This window comes from Schistocerca americana, chromosome 10, assembly GCF_021461395.2.
Source record: "Schistocerca americana isolate TAMUIC-IGC-003095 chromosome 10, iqSchAmer2.1, whole genome shotgun sequence".
NCBI lineage: Eukaryota > Metazoa > Arthropoda > Insecta > Orthoptera > Acrididae > Schistocerca > Schistocerca americana.
This window is the reverse complement of record NC_060128.1, coordinates 120,877,915-120,899,835: the sequence shown is the minus strand read 5'-3', so window position 1 is coordinate 120,899,835 and position 21,921 is coordinate 120,877,915. Positions and strand designations below refer to the sequence as shown.

Below are 21,921 nucleotides of genomic sequence, written 5' to 3'. Positions count from 1 at the left end.
ATCTATTGTGTAAATATGCCGAAAAATTAGTAATCTTTCCTTCTTTATTATTCTAAAATATTTTGTATGTTCTGAAAAATTTGATCGATAGTTCTTAATTTCCCAAGCGCTGCATTTTTCTAGTTTCACTATGCTGTAGTGCATAACTCTAAGCGTTTTAGAAAAGAACTTCTTGTTATACATGTTCGTATAATACCATACGCTTTTTCCATCTTGTGTAGCCTTTCCTCTAAAGCAGGTTTTTGAAACCCGTTTCCTTGAATATTCACCTCCGATATATTTGAAATCTTTCACCTTTTCTGGTTGCCCAGTATCTGCTCTGAAACATTTTCGTGCACTTTTTACACCTCTCATAAATTTTGTTTTCTCTGCCGAGATTTTTGAGGCAGTCGTGTTTCTGGGAAATCGGGTTATGGTGCTTGTGTTCTCGTCATGGGTAATATGAACTACTGGTCGTTTTCTTAAAAAAATAATTAAAATCCTTTCCTTTGGCCAGAGCAGAATTGCGTTTAGAAGAGATTTTTACATACTAACTGTATGAAACACTGATGTAAGAGAGATCTCCTGTTTAGTTTAGTTTTTCTTTCATTTTCCGTGGATCATGTTCACGATACCTCGCCATGATCCACAATGTGTTAGTTGGTTTCCAAATAAATGCTGTCCATTTTCAGACCTGTATTTATTGCTTTAATCTAAGAAAAGTTGATAAATGCAAGTAAACCACGTACATATTTTTTTGTCTAGTCAGGCACTCATCTGTGTAGTAGGAGGAGCTGTGAAGTGGGAAGTATTTCCTTATCTGCCACCCACGACCTTTAATTCGCAAGGGAGGTGGTAAAATACTGCTACTGCTGCATACTTAGTTTCCCTCTGTGCAACAGTAAAGTTATGTTGTGGACATTAGAGGATATCTTTGGCGCTCGTGTTATTATTTTACTTATTGCTTTAGAATAAGCCCTGATTCTTCATAATAAAACTTCCTCAAAGCGAAAGTGTATTCTAAAGCTGGTGTCAGCAAATTTTTTTTTAACATTTGCCTACGCGATGATAGAATCTGAGACATTACGTATTATCCTTACAGTGCGTTTCTGTGCGATGAATACACTGTGCCTGTACATGAAATTGCCCGAGAAAATTATTCTATATGACAACAAAGAATAGAACTATGCAAAGTAATCCAATATACTGATGCTTTAATGGCACAAATCAGCGTTATACGCAGAGCAGGTGTTGCAGAACTTGGATACTTGAGAAAATCTGTAATATGTGGTTTCCAGTTGAAGTTCTGATCGGTATTCACGGGCGGTAATTTTGAACAGTCAGTTTCACTTGTTCGCTGCTTCCGTAGTATGAGGTTATTGGTGATGTATCTTGCCTTGTATACAATTGAAATACCTCTGTTTTTCTCTAAGTGACAAGCCATTTACTGAGGACTGAGGAATAATACTGCTGAATATTTCATTTATAGTTTCTTCCATTTGTGATGATATTTTGTGAATGATTACAAGCAAAGAATGCAATTTGTGCTTTATCCGAGTGAGGTAGAAGGCTATATTTTCTAGAGCAGGAGTGGACCTAGAATTGAACCCTGTGGAACACAAATAGTATTTTGTCCTCATTGAGGAGGAAATTCATTTTCAGAGCTGCGCGAGCTGTCTCAAACAACCGTTTTCTTCCATTAAGTTAAGTTTGAGCTGTTCCTCTTACATTTTATACACAGAAAGTCATATACTTTAAGCTTCTCCAAAAGAATGTGTAATGCATATCACACTCGCGATCATTCTTCTTGAGGAGGAACCTGCATCTTTTTCCGTCACAGGGGGCTCCCCATTGTACTTAGGACGTGGGTAAACCGATATAGCAACAAAGACCCGGCGTCTGTGTGAGACAGCAGGTTGAGGGCAGTTAACGTGTGCTTACTTGTTCTTCAGAGGCAACGAATATGCCTCAAGTTTCGCAGTTGTGTTTTGTCTTCTATTTCTAGGGATTTCTAGATCTAGGACGGCAGTGGTGCTAGGCGGACAAACGTCACTCGGTCGACGAGGTCACGTGAGGGTTGTGGTTTGGTGAGGGGGCCGAGGGGAAATGGTGCCCCCTCTCTCTGTCACATCTCGTGTTGGTAGCGGTCTTTCTTGCTCCAGTGGCGGAAAATCCGCGCAGAGTGAGTCGGGAAGACGACCGAGGCAGAGGAGCGCGACCTATTCTTGGCAGTCGTAAGGTAGAGGGGGGGGGGGGGGGGAGGCACAGAGTATCTTTCTACTGGAGAATGGAGGGAAGCGAGAGGAAGAGAGAGAGAGAGAGAGAGAGAGGGAGAGGGAAGGAAAATAGGCCGTGGAGGGGAGGGAGATGTGGTCAGACTGGGTCCAGAGGCTGCGCCGCTGGATGACTGCGATGCTGGAGGGAAGGGGCAGGGGGCTTTGTCCAGCTCCAGCAAGGGGGTGAGCCTTCCTTGAGTGGCTGGTCGCGCTAGAGAGGGGGTGGGGTAGAAGTGAGACGTAACGAGGCGACCACGGTGGGGCGAGTCGATACCGCAGCAGGCGGCTACGATTCTGTGGCTGCGACATGGGTCACCAGGAGGCATCTGACTGCATTAGCGAGTACGAGAAGCGCTCCACAAAAAAGAGGTCTCCCGTAATAGTACAGGAGGCTGTGAGCGTTCTCTGGAATCCTGTCAGACCGCAAGAAATATAAGGCCGCAGCTTGTGGCTATATTGTCACCAGTTGTCAGCCAATTTGATTTTTTTCTTTTAAGGGCAAAGCGAGATTTCTAGAAAGGAGAGGTCCCCAGTGGTGTCATCAATACTGTGATGTAGGTTAAGATCCCAGCTAAATCACACTGTAGCCATTCACCCAGGTGGGTCCTCATTTGCAAGAAATTGCTAAAAAAAAAAATATCGGAATTTTGCGTACCTGACGAGATTCGAACGCACAAACTCCTGCATGTGAGGCTGGTATCGTATCCATTATACCATGCAACCAGACTGTACATTCCACCTTTTTTAACGCTGCTGATTGCCACACAAAGTTCCGAATTTTTTTTCGTCATTTACTCGGAAACGAGCTCCCCATCAGGGTGAATGGCTGCAGTGTGACATACCTGGGATCTTAACCTACATCACCGTATAGGTAGTTCCAGAAACTCGATCGCACAGAGCCGAGGACCTCTCTTTCTGAGAGACAGGATTTCAAGCGAAAAATTTATATGTGAGGATCTTTCAAAATAAACGCAGGCGTCCTTATCAGAAAATTGCAAGAATTTTGAGTCAAAAAGTGAAAGAAATCAGGACATCAGCACTCTTTCTAGGAAGGAAGAACAAAGGTGGTCGACCGCAACCTTGATGTCATGCATACTTCCCCTCACGTTCAGATGCATCGGGCCACTCTCATACCTGAATGCTCCACGAATCTGGATATTGCTCGATTCGACCAGCCGGCCAAATGGATACTCAAAACGAGGCCACTTTCAAACTCTCTCAGGTGCTGATAATGCGATCTCACACGAGTATACGACACCTTCGTGTCCTTCAGAGTGACCAATATCTGAACCTTTTCTCGTCGCTTGTATACCCTACTCGATCCTGTAAACGTAACCAACATTAAAACACCTGCCTCTGTGTTCTTGTACCGACATTACGCTGACAACCGACCTTGTTTTCTACGTTCTTCGCTTTTTTGTCGGGCAGTGTATTACTCTCCTAATAATTCTCGTATGTTAGCCATACAAATAATGATAGTTCAGAAATTGGCTGAGTACTCTGTTTACAGCAAGCGTTTAGGGGATCTGTGTTGTGAAAAGTGGAACTTTGATGTTAACATTTTGGATCTACGGTATCTTCGCGATTTTCGAAAACGCCTAACACCACAACGAGTGTAATCGCTTTCTTTACCCTTAGACAGCCATTCAAGTTCAATAAAGTTTGTTTACAATCGATTTTCAGAATTCGGTCTTGTTAGTGATTCAGTCAACGATCAATTTCCTGATGATATCCTTATACATATTCAAGACTGCGCTATATTCGATTTTTGACGAATATTTATCCTTGTAAATGGTCTGTTGCCGATTAATTCCGCACAATTCGACGAAAGCTCAGAAACAGGCTCTTATCAGTTGTATGCAAATACTTAAAAACTTCGGCTGAAGAAATGCAGAACCAGCATACACCATCATAAAAGAAAAGGAATCTAGGAGATGTTCGCACGACCCGAAAACCGAGAAGCAGTCATCCTTTTTGGCTGTTTTGAGCTGAATCTAAAAAATAAAGTGATTCGCTCACGAAGTACATCCAATATAAAGATCGCTTCCTTCTTTGCTTGTGCTTGAACATGTTATTACCTTACTTTAGGGTAGGGATTCCCACTCATTTCCTCTGATGGAGCACTTTTTGGGAATCAAACTACTTTGTTAGAACACGTTGTTTACTTTGAAGATTGATAAAATTTTAAGAAATGATGAAAACTACTTTTATTCAGTGATTACTTCAATTTTAGATCATAATAATTTTTATAAAATAATTAATGTCTTCAAAACGTAGAAAAAACGACATGTTCTTAATAGTTATTCGCGGAGCACTTACTCATCTACCGCAGAACATTAGTACTCAGCAGAACACAGTATGGGACACCCTGCTTTAGAGTATTCGAAAACAGATAGCACTGAACTGTGCTCAACAGTTTGACTCCTGCAGGTCATTCATAATATCACCAAAAAACAACCGAAAATATCGCAATATTCTTCTGCACTAATGTGGCAACTGTGAAAAGAGAACGTCAAACAATGGATTATCTGACGGACATAAAACACTAAATTAATGTCTTATTGCACGTATTCTTGTGATGAATCGTATAACAACTCCTCTTTGTTCCTTTATGTTAAAAGAAACGGGTGGACAGAGATTTTAATCACCTCAGGAAGCTGCTGAATCATTGCTACAATAATGTTGTTGAGGCACTAACGTCAGACTGCAAAAACTGTTTGCAGATTTGTTCCGATAGCTTGCTATGGCGTACGACTCGTAATGACAAATATGTTTAGAAACAATAACACAATTTGTAGCAATGAAATTTCTTTCATTGTTTTTGTAACACTAGAGTTTCGATCATTCTGAGCTCCGTAGCTGACCGATACTAAGGATAATGATTAATAAAGACCAGTACAGCTGATTGATTCACATGTATTGCGCGACGATCGGTTTAGTTCGTTAGAACATTATCAGGCTGCCGAGTAGTCCCAATATCGCGATTTACCAGAGCTCTCAAATCGTAACAACTCGGCAGCCTGATAATGTCCTAACGAACTAAACTGATCCTGGCTTAATAAATGTGTATCACTACAGCTTTTGTGGTTGTCATCAATAATTGATTAACAATTTTCTGTTGGAGCCATCTCAACGCTGTAGTTCGCATGACCAAAGAAGGTTTCAAAGCAGAGTTGGAAAAATGGAAATGAAGTCCCATGCTTCTTTACAGAGCGTAGGCGAACGATGCGGGAGACCCGCACCGCCTTACTAGGCAAGGTCCTAATGGAGGTGGTTTGCCGTTATGGGGATGAATGATGATGATGAAGACGACACAGCACCCAGTCATCTCGAGGCAGGAAAAATCCCTGACCCCGCCGGGAATCGAACCCGGGACCCAGTGCTCGGGAAGCTAGAACGCTACCGCGAGACCACGAGGGGCGGACAAAGCAGAGGTAGCGATAATAAAATTTATGGCTGTACTCTGTCCTGATTTACCATGTCTTCCAGAAACAACAAAATTGAAAATTATACCCCTCATCTGTTCTCCCTCTGCTGCTTCTAGTAAATGACGTACAATCCCATACCTAACGTAAGAGTGCAGAGTCTTGCGACAGTAACATTTAATAAAAAGTTGTCGGGTTTCCAACCGCGTCAAGTAGTTAAAATTGCACGAGCTTTCGGCCAAGTAGTCCCTGGTCGTTGTCAATTGGTATGACAGCCACATGGCTGCTGGTACGCCCCTTATACAGGGTGTTCCATTGATGGTGACCGGGCCAGATATCTCACGAAATAAGCATCAAACTAAAAAACTAAAAAGAACGAAGCTCGTCTAGCTTAAAGGGGGAAACCAGATGGCGCCATGGTTGGCCCGCTAGATGGCGCTGCCATATCTCAAACGGATATCAACTGCGTTTTTCTTTTTTTTTATATTAGGAACCCCCATTTTTATTACACATTCGTGTAGTACGTAAAGAAATATGAATGTTTTAGTTGGACCACCTTTTTCGCTTTGTGATAGAGTGCGCTGTAATAGTCACAAACGTATAAGTACGTAGTATCACGTAACATTCCGCCAGTGCGGACGGTATTTGCTTCGTGATACATTACCCGTGTTAAAATGGACCGTTCACCAATTGCAGAAAAGGTCGATATCGTGTTGATGTATGGCTATTGTGATCAAAATGCCCAACGGGCTTCTCGGTATCCTGGACGACATCATCCAAGTGTTCGGACCGTTCGCCAGATAGTTACGATATTTAAGGAAACAGGAAGTGTTCAGCCACATGTGAAACGTCAACCACGACCTGCAACAAATGATGATGCCCAAGTAGGTGTTTTAGCTGCAGTCGCGCCTAATCCGCTCATCAGTAGCAGACAAATTGCGCGAGAATCGGGAGTCTCATAAACGTCGGTGTTGAAAATGCTACATCAATATCGATTGCACCCGTACCATATTTCTATGCACCAGGAATTGCATGGCGACGACTCTGAACGTCGTGTACAGTTCTGCCACAGGGCGAAAGAGAAATTACGGGACGGTGATAGATTTTTTGCACGCTTTCTATTTAGCGACGAAGCGTCATTCCCCAACAGCGGTAACGTAAACCGGCATAATATGCACTATTGGGCAACGGAAAATCCACGATGGCTGCGACAAGTGGAACATCAGCGACCATGGCGGGATAATGTACGGTGCGGCATTATGGGAGGAAGGATGATTGGTCCCCATTTTATCGATGGCAATCTAAATGGTGCAATGTATGCTGATTTCCTATGTAATGTTCTACCAATGTTACTACAAGATGTTTCACTGCATGACAGAATGGCGATGTACTTCCAACATGATGGATGTCCGGCACATAGCTCGCGTGCGGTTGAAGCGGTATTGAATAGCATATTTCATGACAGGTGGATTGTTCATCGAAGCACCATACCGTGGCCCGCACGTTCACCAGATCTGACATCCCTGGATTTCTTTGTGTGGGGAAAGTTGAAGGATATTTGCTATAGTGATTCACCGACAACGCCTTACAACATGCGTCAGCGCATTGTCAAAGCGTATGCGAATATTACGGAATGCGAACTACTCGCTGTTGACAGGAATGTCGTTACACGTATTGCCAAATGGTTTGAGGTTGACGGACATCATTTTGAGCATTTATCGCATTAATGCGGTATTTACAGGTAATCACGCTGTAACAGCATGCGTTCTCAGAAATGATAAGTTCACAAAGGATCGTGTATCATATTGGAACAACCGAAATAAAATGTTCAAACGTACATACGTTGTGTATTTTAATTTAAAAAACCTAACTGTTACCAACTGTTCGTCTAAAATTGTGAGCCATACGTTTGTGACTATTACAGCGACATCTGCCACAAAGCGAAAAATGTGATCCAACTAAAACATTCGTATTTCTTTACGTACTACACGAATATGTAATAAAAATTAGGGTTCCTATTTTAAAAAAAACGCAGTTTATATTAGTTTGACCTATGGCAGCGCCATCTAGCGGGTCAACCATAGCGCCATCTGGTTTCCCCCTTCAAGTTAGACAAGTTTCGTTCTTTGTAGTTTTTTCGTTTGACGCTTATTTCGTGAGAAATTTGGCCCGGTCGCTATCAATGGACCACCGTGTATACACTGGCTGCCAGCTATGATGTCACTGATGCCTCCAGGATGTAGTATCACAGTTCTTTGTAAGCGAAATGATCGAGCTATTTACGCACGCTCTGACGTCTTCTTACTTTCTGTACAACAACCAGTTTTACGATCAGACGAACGGCGCTGCAAAGAATAGCCCGTTACCACCAGCTGTCGCAAACCGCTTCACGGAGTACTTTGAGGATATTGCCTTAGACAAAGCGCCATTAAAGTCTACTTGTTTATTTCGGTACGTTGAGACACGTACGTTATTTCGCCCCACAGACTTGAGAAACTTGACGAGTTCTTAGAATACCTCAACTGCATTAAAAGTAATATCCAGTTTATTTCGATGCATGATATCCGTTCCTTCGAAAAAACAGACACTAAGAAGATCCCGCAGCAGTGAAACACTAGCATATAAATTGAACGGGGATCACTGGCTATCAGCTGCAGTGGGACATTAAGCGCAATCAGCGGCGACGGGTGGAAATGTGTGCCGGACCGGGATGCGAACCCGGGATCTCCTGCTTACTAGGCAGGTGCGGTAACCACTGCTCCATCCGGGACACAGCGTCATCACAACTGCACGAAATATTTTGGTAGGCCTCACGGCCGACCCACACTCTTTCCGAGCACCACATATCCGTAGAAGCTGTCCATTACACTCCCGTTCGCTACTGAAAGATTCCCGCAGGAGATTGGACATATTTGTGCATTCGTACTCAAGAAAGTGGATGATTTTCCCGGCTAGGTTTATCAATTATTTCAATGCATTGTGTCTGTTCCTTCGAAAGACCCGACAGCTGCAAATGATAGCAGTGATCCGCTTCCAATTTATACACACATCAAAAAAAGGTTTGCATCGCCTCGGTTTCTAGAGTTCCGGAACCTGTTCAGAAAATTGGAAAAGAGATCAACATAAACATCATTTCCGCCCTTTTGCATGTTGTACCACCATACTGCGAGACCTTCAGAGGTGGTGGTCCATATTCCTGTACACACCGGTACCTCTAATCCCAGTAGCACGTCCTCTTTCATTGATACATGCCTGTATTCGTCGTGACATACTATCCACAAGTTCATCAAGGCACTGTTGGTCCAGGTTGTCCCACTCCTCAACGGCGATTCTGCGTGGATCCCTCAGAGTCGTAGGTGGATCACGTCGTCCATAGACAGCCCTTCCCAATCTATCCCAGGCATGTTCGATAGGGTTCATGTCTGGAGAACATGCCGGCCACTCTAGTCGTTATCCCAAAGGAAGTCATTCACAAGATGTGCACGATGGCGCCGCGAATTGTCGTCCATGAAGACGAATGCCTCGCCAATATGCTGTCGATATGGTTGCACTGTCGGTCGGAGGATGGCATTCACGTATCGTGCAGCCGTTACGGCACCTTCCACGACCACCAGCGGCGTGCGTCGGCCCCAAAGCATGCCACTCCAAAACAGCAGCGAACCTCCACCTTGCTGCACTCGCTGGACAGTGTGTCTAAGCTGTTCAGCCCGACGGGGCTGTCTCCAAACTCATCTCCGACGATTGTCTGGTTGAAGGCATATGCGACACTCATCGGTGAAGAGAACGTGATGCCAATCCTTAGCGCTCCATTCGGCATGTTGTTGGGCCCATCTGTACCGCGCTGCATGGTGTCGTGGTTGCAAATATGGACCTCGCCATGGACGTCGGGAGTGAACTTGCGCATTATGCAGCCGATTGCGTACAGTTTGGCTGCACGAAAAGCACTATACGACGTGATGGTGTTGCTGTCATGGTTCCTCCGAGCCATAATCCGCAGGTAGCGGTCATCCACAGCAGTAGTAGCCCTTGGGCGGGCTGAACGAGGCATGTCATTGACAGTTCCTGTCTCTAACTATCTCCTCCATGTCAGAACAACATTGCTTTGGTTCACTCCGAGATGCCTTGACACTTCCCTTGTCGGGAGCCTTCCTGGCACAAAGTAGCAATGCAGACGTGATCGAACCGCGGTATTGACTGTTTAGGTATGGTTGAACTACAGACAACACGAGCCGTGTACCTCTTTTCTGGTGGAAAGACTGGAACGTACCAGCTGCCGGAACCCTTCCATCTAATAGGCGCTGCTCAAGTATCATTGTTTACATTTTTGGGCGATTTCAGTGACATCTCTGAACAGTCAAAGAGACTGTGTCTGTGATACACAGTCAACGTCTGTCTTCAGGAGTTCTGGGAAGCAGGGCGATGAAACCTGTTTTTTGATTGTTTATATATAGTATTCCACAGGTGCAGGATCTGTGTGGTGTCTGCTCTTTCGAAGGAACAGACACCATGCATTCAAATAATTCACAAGACTGGTTGGGCAATTGAGCCACTTTCTTCAGTACGAATACACAAATACGGGGAATCTCTAAGTAGCGAACAGGGGTGTAATGGACATGACTGCAGCTAGCTGGCGCTCCGTGAGTGTGTGGATCGGCTGTGAGGCGTACCAAAATGGTCCGTGCAAATTGAGATGACGCTTTGTCCCGGATGGGGCAGTGGTTGTCGTACCTACCTACTAGGCAGGAAATCCTGTGTTCGAATCCCGTTTAAAGTCCCGTTTCAGCTGGTGGTAGTGATCCCCTTCAATTTATAACATCCAGTTTACTGTGGAGATAAAAGACGAAAAAGTAATGCCCTTCCTCGACGCCATCATCTGCCACAGAAAAAAATTATGATTTCGTCACAGCTTCTATAGATAAACCGCTCCCCACCGATCTGTACTTGCACGCCATCTTCCCTCATCAACCGGCACAGAAGCGCACTGCTTTACGAACATGATACAGGACTCTTCAACCTTTCCCGGCGGATGTGCATGTATGGCCTATATACGTTGCCCCACACTGACAAGGAATCTTGTAAACACCACCTTTCCTCAGGCCAAGATCATCCTTAACCGAACCCAACATGTTTCTCACTTTTGCAGATGGTTGCTTCAAATGGCTCTAAGCGCTATGAGAATTAACATCTGAGGCCATCAGCCCCTAGAACTACTTGAACCTAACTAACTTAAGGACATCACACACATCCATTCCCGAGGCAGAATTCGAACCTGTGACCATAGAAGCAGCGCTGTTCCGGACTAAAGCGCCTTGAACCGCTCGACTACAGCGGCCGGCTTGCAGATGGTTGAAAAACACACTTAATTCCATATCTTCCGAGGACTGTTTTCCTATTCTTGACGACATGGATCTTCATTCTGCTCCATAGATTGAACTCGCCTGGTCCTCAATGCGTTACGTGTCTGTCTCTCGGAATAACACTGTCTTCAGATGTTGTATTTCACTCGACAGGCTTTCAGGATCAGATACCACATGTGCTCTATGAACTGACGTACGTAATGCACTACCGCATTCTGCAGGATGATGGCAGCTTGTGGCCTGTAGATATAGATCTGTACGTGTTGGCTTCTGGTAGACGCTGTATCCCAAGGTTCCATTTGCTTTTCTTCGTAGCAAAACATCAAGAAAAGGTAAAGTACCATCTTTTTCCACTTCCATTGTGAAGTTTATATTCGGATGCAGCGAATTCAGATGCTGAAGAAACGTAGATAGAGTATCAAGTCCATGTGGTTACACCACAGCCCGCATCTCGTGGTCGTGCGGTAGCGTTCTCGCTTCCCACGCCCGGGTTCCCGGGTTCGATTCCCGGCGGGGTCAGGGATTTTCTCTGCCTCGTGATGGCTGGGTGTTGTGTGCTGTCCTTAGGTTAGTTCGGTTTAAGTAGTTCTAAGTTCTAGGGGACTGATGACCGTAGCAGTTAAGTCCCATAGTGCTCAGAGCCATTTTTTTGGTTACACCACAAATGTATCATCCACATAACGTAGAAAACAAGAGGGCTTGAGAGTGGCTGACTGTAGTGCTTTTTCTTCAAAGTCCTCCATAAAATAATTGGCCACCACAGGAGTCAGAGGGCTTCCCTTGGCGACACCGTCCACTTGTTCAAAATATTGGTCATGAAATAAGAAGTACGTTCTAGTAAGCACGTGTTTAAGTAATACTAGTATCCATAATGCGATTTTCACTCTTCAGCGGAGTGTGCGCTGGTATGAAACTTCCTGGAAGATTAAAACTGTGGACCGGGCCGAGACTGGAACTCGGGACCTTTGCCTTTCGCGTGCAAGTGTTCTACCAACTGTTCGAGTCTCGGCCCGGCACACAGTTTTAATCTGCCAGGAAGTTTCATACCAGCGCACACTCCGCTGCAGAGTGAAAATCTAATTCCGGAAACATCCCCCAGGCTGTGGCTAAGCCATGTCTCCACAATATTCTTTCTTTCAGGAGTGCTAGTTCTACAAGGTTCGCAGGAGAGCTTCTGTAAAGTTTGGAAGGTAGGAGACGAGGTACTGGCAGACGAAAAGCAGTGAGGACGGGGCGTGAGTCGTGCTTGGGTAGCTCAGTTGATAGAGCACTTGCCCGCGAAAGGCAAAGGTCCCGAGTTCGAGTTTCGGCCCGGCACACAGTTTTAATCTGTCAGGAAGAGTCTTATCAGCGCATACTCCGCTGCAGAGTGAAAATTTAATTCTGAAGTGACTTAATGCAAGACTCACAACAAAATCACCGACGAGGAGCAGGAAAAGGAATTTGCTTTCCTGTGGCAAGATGAGCCGCCTGCTGAAACTGCACAAGATCAAATCGATCTTCAGGCCTCCGACGAAAACCCGTCAGTTACTGAGACCAGTCAAAGACGCAGCGGGTCTCACAACACCTGGGGTCTACAAGATACTTCGCGAGTTGGGGCAGTCTTGTGTCCGACAAACAGTACACACTGTGGAACAACGCTGGAAGGAGCATGAGGTTTTATCGCCTACCCTACTCCGAGAAATCTGCTTGAGCTGATCATGCTTTAGAAAACGGCCACCGGAAAAAAATTTAACGGAACATCTGACGCGGCTCGCACAACATCTTCTGGGATTGTATTAATAAAAACCCATTGAAATAAAAATCACCGATAACACCAGAAACAGCGACCGTGGCCTGCAGCTCAGCCCAGTGTGGGATCCAGCCATCGGGCAGTTGAAGCGGGCGCATCGAATGCCGAGTCAATGTACAGTGCCACAGGCGGCAGTGACGTCACAGCCGGCAGCTAGTGTATATAAGGAGCGTACCAGGAGCCACACCACTTGATAATGGCGAAGGAGTACTTGGCGGAAGCTCGTGCAATTTTCATTACTTGCTGCAGTTGGAAACCCAAGAACTTTATTTTCAATCCCGTACCTAGTACAGGTGTCACACAATGCAGCAGAAACAACCCAGCTATTGTAGAATTTCTTATTACATGAGGAACACCACAATCCAGAGTATTTTCAGTACTACAGACAAGCCAACAGTGGAGTATATGAAATTACTGAGCGTGATAAATTTTGTATTGGTCAATCAGGATGAGACGTAGCAACTAGCTTGCCCAAACATGAATCGAGCCTTGGGTCGCGGAATCATCACACCGTATTTTCTGAGTTAGGGTGACAGCTACTTGTCACTCAGTAAATAGAGGCCCAAAACTCAGCTTGTTGGAAGCCATGGTAATCAAAAAACTTATGTCACGCATTTTTGGACTGCCAACAGCTGTTAAGTAACGTATAAAATGCATACTTGAACCATCAGCTGTCTTTGCTTTAAACCCAAATTCTACCGATTTCGGTCTTGGACCGTCTTCATGGATGAAGATGGTCCAAGACCGAAACCATTAGAACTTGGCTTTAAAATAAATACAGCTTATGGTTCAAATATGGATTTTATACATATGCCACACAGTTTTCATATGATATTTAATGACTAAACATACTTCAGTGTTGTACCTTCTCTAAACTTCAGTAGATATTCATAGTTTTCGAGTGCTTCCCATACTATCTGTTCCCGTATATTCCACCTTTTTTTGTTTATTCTATTGTGTTGACTGTGTGTTTCATATATTCTGTTGTTACAGTTGTCAGTTCTGTCTCTCACTTTATACCATCATATATACGTAATACCACCTTAAGATATTCTTCTTCATTCTTGTCGCACACCAATTTCAAGTTAGTTGACATTGTCAACCAGGATATACCCGACCTGTATTTCTATTTATGTTAAGGACTGAAGACCCATAAAGTCAAGGTCACGCATGAAACCTTCTTTATTTCAATGGATTACTAATTTCGGCTAACAGTAAAGCCATCTTCAGGTGTAAAACAGTTAAAAGTAAACTCCTCTCGAACAGGCCATGAAGGCCCAACGGTACTGACCGACCGTCGTGTCGCCCTCAGCTCATAGGCGTCACTGGATGCGGATATGGAGGGACATGTGGTCAGCACACCGCTCTCCCGGCCGTATGTCAGTTTCCGAGACCGGAGCCGCTACTTCTCAAGCAAGTAGCTCCTCAGTTTGCCTCACAAGGGCTGAGTGAACCCCGCTTGCCAACAGCGCTAGGCAGACCGGATGGTCATCCATCCAAGTGCTAGCCCAGCCCGACAGCGCTTAACTTCGGTGATCTGACGGGAACCGGTGTTACACTGCGGCAACGCCGTTGGCGCTGTAAAACAGTTAGCAACGTATAATAGCCTACAGAACTGCACATAATATTGTAGCAGGGTTCACGAGTATATACACGAATTAATTACAGAATACGTACCATAAAACACTCTTGATTAGCACTGTTACCACTATAGTTCCGTCCATCATTACAAATCTTCTTATAACGACGACATCCATACCTGGCATACTTACAAATAGTTTTTGCTCGTTCGTGGCCAGTGTACCTGAGCGACTGTCATAAATTTGGTTCAAATGGCTCTGAGCACTACGGGACTTAACATCTGAGGTCATCAGTCCCCTAGAACTTAGAATTACTTAAACCTAACTAACCTAAGGACATCACACACATCCATGCCCGAGGCAGGATTCGAACCTGCGACCGTAGCGGTCGCGCGGTTCCAGACTGAAGCGCCTAGAACCGCTCGGCCACACCGGCCGGCTGTCATAAATTTGAAAAGTTAATATAGAGAAGAGGCAATGAAAATAAAAGAGAAATATTGGCATAAGGGACGATTCACTAAAATGAATACGTGTAAGCGGTATCGTCTTACCACCGCGTTGTGCCATTACACCATAGTAACTAACACAGTAAGTATTTACATCATCTCGCAACACAGATCATCATATTATATTTTGCTGTAGCATGGTACATGTGAACAGTAGCTGATACCCAATACAAGGTTCAAGAATCGCAACGTTCGCCATACACGTAGTATACACACGTCTTGCCGGTACTGTGGCGAAATGGGAAATGGCGACCACTAGGTTTGAGATGCTGCATGAGGCTAAGACAGCTACGTGGTGTTAACAGCTGGCTGGCCACATCATTTACGTAAAATCTACGTGTTCTTATAACGTTTGAAAAGTACAAGATATAAATGAATTTAATATTAAATAATTGACATAAGTACAAAGCGTCTTATAGTTAAACCAACAGGACTTCAACGATAATACGGGATTCTGCTGGCGTTATACAAACCTAACGGTATAATTTTATGTAATACTTTATCGTGTAGTTACTTTATAATGATGTGACGGTCTTAGCCACTGTCTCAACATATTTTTACTTTTATTACATGTCTACACAACGAACGAAACTATAAGGAACATCGCCAACCTGCAACACTAAGGGTCATAATTGAGGTAGAACGCATGACAGTCAATTTGGCCGCCACGGTGACGGTAATAGATATTAGCAACAATCTATACAATTATTAAACTCAAAAGGATTAAAATGCGTGACAATACACTTGATAAAAGAACGGAAATTTTTTAACATTGTAATGTATCAATGCGATAAAGTATTACATAAAATTAGTTCGCTCGGTTTATACACTGGCATAGACATGCGTATTCAAATACAGATATATGTAAACATGCAGAAAACGGCGCTGCGGTCGGCAACGCCTATTTAAAAGAACAAGTGTCTGGCGCAATTGTTAGATCAGTTACTGCTGCTACAATGGCAGGTTATCCAGATTTAAGTGAGTTTGAACCTGGTGTTATAGTCGGCGCACGAGCGATGGGACACAGCAGCTCCGAGATAGTGGCGAAGTGGGGATTTTCCCGTACGAACATCTCACTATTGTACCGTGAATATCAGGCATCCAGTAAAACATGAAATCTCCGACATGGCTGCGGCGGCAAAAAGACCCTGCAAGAACGGGACCAACGACGACTGGAGAGAATCGTTGAACGAGACAGAAGTGCAAGCCTTCCGCAGATTGTTGGAGATTTCAATGCTGGGCCATCAAAAAGTGTCACCGTGCGAACCATTCAACGAAGCATCATCAGTATTGGCTTTCAGAGCCGAAGACCCACTCGTGTACCCTTGATGACTGGACGACACAAAGCTTTGCGCCTCGCGTGGCCCCGTCAACAGCGACACTGGACTGTTTATGACTGGAAACATGTTGCCTGGTCGGACGAGTCTCGTTTCAAATTGTATAGAACGGATCGAGAAAACCTGATGAATCTGTGGGAACTCCATATTTATTTGTTCATGAGACCCAGAAAATATTAGATACAGGCTCCCAGGTAGATGCTATTTTTCTTGACTTCCGGAAGGCGTTCGATACAGTTCCACACTGTCGCCTGACAAACAAAGTAAGAGCCTACGGAATATCAGACCAGCTGTGGGGCTCGATTGAAGAGTTTTTAGCAAACAGAACACAGCATATTGTTATCAATGGAGAGACGTCTACAGACGTTAAAGTAACCTCTGGCATGCCACAGGGGAGTGTTATGGGACCATTGCTTTTCACAATATATATAAATGACCTAGTAGATAGCGTCGGAAGTTCCATGCGGCTTTTCGCGGATGATGCTGTAGTATACAGAGAAGTTGCAGCATTAGAAAATTGTAGCGAAATGCAGGAAGATCTGCAGCGGATAGGCACTTGGTGCAGAGAGTGGCAACTGACCCTTAACATAGACAAATGTAATGTATTGCGAATACATAGAAAGAAGGATCCTTTATTGTATGATTATATGATAGCGGAACAAACACTGGTAGCAGTTACTTCTGTAAAATATCTGGGAGTATGCGTGCGGAACGATTTGAAGTGGAATGATCATATAAAATTAATTGTTGGTAAGGCGGGTACCAGGTTGAGATTCATTGGGAGAGTGCTTAGAAAATGTAGTCCATCAACAAAGGAGGTGGCTTACAAAACACTCGTTCGACCTATACTTTAGTATTGCTCATCAGTGTGGGATCCGTACCAGATCGGTTTGATGGAGGAGATAGAGAAGATCCAAAGAAGAGCGGCGCGTTTCGTCACAGGGTTATTTGGTAACCGTGATAGCGTTACGGAGATGTTTAATAAACTCAAGTGGCAGACTCTGCAAGAGAGGCGCTCTGCATCGCGGTGTAGCTTGCTCGCCAGGTTTCGAGAGGGTGCGTTTCTGGATGAGGTATCGAATATATTGCTTCCCCTACTTATACCTCCCGAGGAGATCACGAATGTAAAATTAGAGAGATTAGAGCGCGCACGGAGGCTTTCAGACAGTCGTTCTTCCCGCGAACCATACGCGACTGGAACAGGAAAGGGAGGTAATGACAGTGGCACGTAAAGTGCCCTCCGCCACACACCGTTGGGTGGCTTGCGGAGTATAAATGTAGATGTAGATGTAGATGTAGATGTTCAAGCTGGTGGAGGCTCTGTAATGGTGTGGGGCGTGTGCATTTGAAGTGATATGGGACCCTTGTTACGTCTAGATGCGACTCTGACAGGTGACACGCATACGTAAGCATCCTGTCTCATCATCTGCATCCATTCGTGTCCATTGTGCATTCCGAGGGACTTCTGCCATTCCAGCAGGACAATGCGGCACCTCACACGTCCAGAATTCCTACAGAATGGTTCCAGGAACACTCTTATGAGCTTAGACACTTCCGCTGGCCACAAAACTCCCCAGACATGAACGTCATTGAGCATATTTGGGATGCCTTGCAACGTGCTGTTCAGGAGAGATCTCCACCCTCTCGTACTGTGACGGATCTAAGGACAGCGCTGCAGGATTCATGGTGTCTGTGTCCTACAGCACTACTTGAGACGTTAGTCGAGTCTATGCCATGTGTGTTGCAGCACTTCTGCTTGCTCGCGGGGGCCCGATATGATGTTAGGCAGGTGTACTAGTTTCTTTGGCTCTTCAGTCTGTAACATCAGCAGATTCCAATCGTATTAGTTATTAAAGTATTGTTTGTTTAACTGTAAGACGCTCTATATTGATGTTAGCTATTTAATTTTAAATACATTCATGCCTTATTCCTTAGAATGTTATTAGAACACACGAGTCGTATTGATGTCGACTATTTAATTTTAAATACATTTACGTCCTGTTTCTTACAATGTTACACAAGTAAACTTTGTGTAAATTACACGCCCAGCAGTTGCTAACGCCAAGAGGTCTTCGCCTCAAGCAACTTGTCAGAACCTAGTGTCGCCACAATAACGGCCACACATTTGCATACAACGTGCGTGGCGAATGTTGCGTTTCTTGAACTTTGTAATAGACATCAGATGCCATACTGTTCACACGTACCGTATTGCAGCAGCATATATACAACGACCTGTGTTATGAGATGATGAAATTACTGATTGTGTCAGTTACGAAATTTTAACCGCACAACGATTTCACATTTCGTCATTTTAGTGGATGGTTCCTTATGAAAACACTGTTATTCTATTTTCTCTGTCTCATCTCTATATTAATGTATGTTTTCAGTTTTCTGACCAACGTTCAGTTACACTGTGCACGACCCGGGTTTCAGTGCTGCCCGCAGCACACATTTTAATTCATTTATTTTGCTTCGATCATTCTCATACATTTTAAGAAAGATTTTTAATGATGTGTGAAGCCAACACTAATCAAGAAAGTTTTATGATATGTATTGTGTATTTAATTCGTGTATCTACTCTTGAAACCTGCCACAAAATTATGTGCAGTTCTGTAATATTTTGTACGTTGCCAACGTGAGGAAATAACTGTTTTATATCTTAGATCTGACGATCACTTCCTTATTGACAGAAACCAGTAATCCATCCAAATAAAAAAGATTCCATGTGTGAGCTTTTGCTTCATGGGATTTAAATCCCAAACACAAATAAAATATACACTACTGACCATTAAAATTTGTACAACACGAAGATGACGTGCTACAGACCCGAAATTTAATAGACAGGAAGAAGATGTTGTCATATGCAAATGATTAGCTTTTCACAGCATTCACACAAGGTTGGCGCCGGTGGCGACACCTACAACGTGCTGACATGAGGAGAGTTTCCAACCGATTTCTCATACACAAAAAGCAGTTGGCCGGCGTTGCCTGGTGGAACGTTGTTCTGATGCCTCGTGTAAGGAGGAGAAATGCATACCATCACGTTTCTGACTTAGATAAAGGTCGCAATGTAGCTTATCGCACATTGCGGCTTATCGTATCGCGACATTGCTCCTCGCGTTGGTCGAGATCCAATGATTGTTAGCAGAATATGGAATCGGTGGGTTCAGGAGGGTAATACGGAACGCCGTGTTGGATCCCAATGGCCTCGTGTCACTAGCAGTCGAAATGACAGGCATCTTATCCGCATGGCTGTCACGGATCGTGCAGCCACGTCACGATCCCTGAGGCAACAGATGGGGACGTTTGCAAGACAACAACCATCTGGACAAACAGTTCGACGACGTTTGCAGCAGCATGGACTATCAGCTCGGAGACCATGGCTGCGGTTACCCTTGACGCTGCATCACAGACAGGAGCGCCTGCGATGGCGTACTCAACGACGATCCTCGGTGCACGAATGGCAAAACGTCGTTTTTTCGGATGAATCCAGGTTCTGTTTACAGCATCATGATAGTCGCGTCCGTGTTTGGCGACATCGCGGGGAACGCACATTGGAAGCGCGTATTCGTCATCACCATACTGGCGTATCACCCGGCGTGATGGTATGGGGTGCCACTGGTTACACGTCTCGGTCAATTCTTGTTCGCATTGACGGCACTTTGAACAGTGGACGTTACATTTCAGATGTGTTACGATCCGTGGCTCTACCCTTCATTCGATCCCTGCGAAACCCTACATTTCAGGAGGATAATGCACGACCACATGTTCCAGGTCCTGTACGGGCCTTTCTGGATACAGAAAATGATCGACTGCTGCCTTGGCCAGCACATTCTCCATATCTCTCACCAATTGAAAACGTCTGATCATTGATAGCCGAGCAACTGGCTCGTCACAATAGGCCAGTCACTACTTTTGATGAACTGTGGTATGGTGTTGAAGCTGCACGGGCAGCTGTACCTGTGCACGCCATCCAAGCTCTGTTTGACTCAATGCCCAGGCGTTTCAAGGCCGTTATTACGGCCAGAGGTGGTTGTTCTGGGTACTGATTTCTCAGGATCTATGCACCCAGGTTGCGTGAAAATGTAATCACATGTCAGTTCTAGTACAATATATTTGTCCAATAAATACCCGTTTATCATCTGCATTTCTTCTTGGTGAAGCAATTTTAATGGCAACTAGTGTAATATTATTTTGTTGGCATCGTTAATTGCATTTACAATGCTACATAGGCACTGCTTTTCCTGTTTTAGTGTCAATATTTGTTTCATTTATATTTATTTAATGTTTAACATTTTAATTTCATTACCTCTGTACTGTCAAAGGTGACATCTTTGACGACGATTTTCAGTTAAAATCTGATGCTGGCCTTCTAGGACGAAAACCGGCTAGCAAAATAAATAGTGTAGAACACACACAACATTGTGGTATTCGTTTCTATCTGAAGTTACTGTTATGAAAATTTCTTAGCTATATGCATGTAAGTACAGCAAAATGACTTCCAGGTGGCTCATCGACTCTCAGCAATCGAACAGAATTTTAACGCCACGTTATTGAACATTCCCCTTCATTGTATACTCCCGTGTTCTTCTATCCTTTCACGTTCCTGACAGCATCCAGAAGATGCAGAATGCGTAGGCCTCCTATTGTGGAATATTCTGCCATTGCTACTGTTAGTTGAGCATTGTACTATTAATTCCAGGTGTTTTCCTGAAAATCTATTGTAGGATCATGATGCCTGATTCTTATTTACTACAGTTTCATGTGAAGACCAGTCTATGAATTAGGGTAAATGACGTTTCTTCAGAATTCTAAGTTTCCAACTAAATTCTTTCTTTGTTTGTCCATATTCACCATCACCCAAGTTTGTAATTTGCGGAACACCAAAGTTCTTTAGTGAACATTTTCATTTCCCGCTGCTGTCTTCATAAATGATGCCACGAAAGCGGAAAGAACACATTTATGTGAATAGGCAGGAAAATGTGGTTCTCATCTGATTTTCTTCCCTTACCTGAAAGGAAATAACTTGTTAATGCAAAATTTTCTCTCCGTTATAGATCAACGTGCCACGTGCCATTGGGGGAAAAAATTTTACCAGCGCTTGACCAGAAAGCAGGAAACTTTGAAGAAGTTGCGGCATCTAGAAACAAAACATGCAACACACTTGTTTCTAGGGAAAAAAACTGCTGTGCGTCTCTGTGAAACGTGATTCAAATTGGCGATTCTGCAGGAACAGCATCTCAGCGTTTCACCAAAACGATATAAAAGCTACAGTGGTGTATAAACTTGATTCTTAACTGTTAAATGATTTTTGGCTCCTAGCTTTTACGATTGTCGAACCGTGGACGCTACACTGCGGATGGGTGACAGATGTATCGTTCATTGAAAAGCAAGTGCAATAGATGTTCAAGTTTGCTCGTTCCGCCACTACTGAAACGAACATATAGTATTGTAGGGACTGAGCTGGAAGTGGCTGGATAACGTATATTTAAATCTGTTGGATGAACTGGGATAAGCTATTCTTGTGCGTCGGCTGAAACAGGAAAGAATCCAGATGCGATTACACCAAAAACCGATATGCTCCCATTTCATTCTACTTGTGTAATAATAGTCAGTTTGTGTGGGTCATAGCCGTGAATTCATAGGCTGAAATGTTCGAAAAAGAATTT

General features: G+C 44.1%; 1 pseudogene; it reads right to left on the bottom strand.

The window, feature by feature from the left end:
• Positions 1–14,289: 14,289 nt before the first annotated feature.
• On the bottom strand, positions 14,290–14,406 carry LOC124552829 (annotated as a pseudogene).
• Between the last annotated feature and the right edge of the window lie 7,515 nt (positions 14,407–21,921).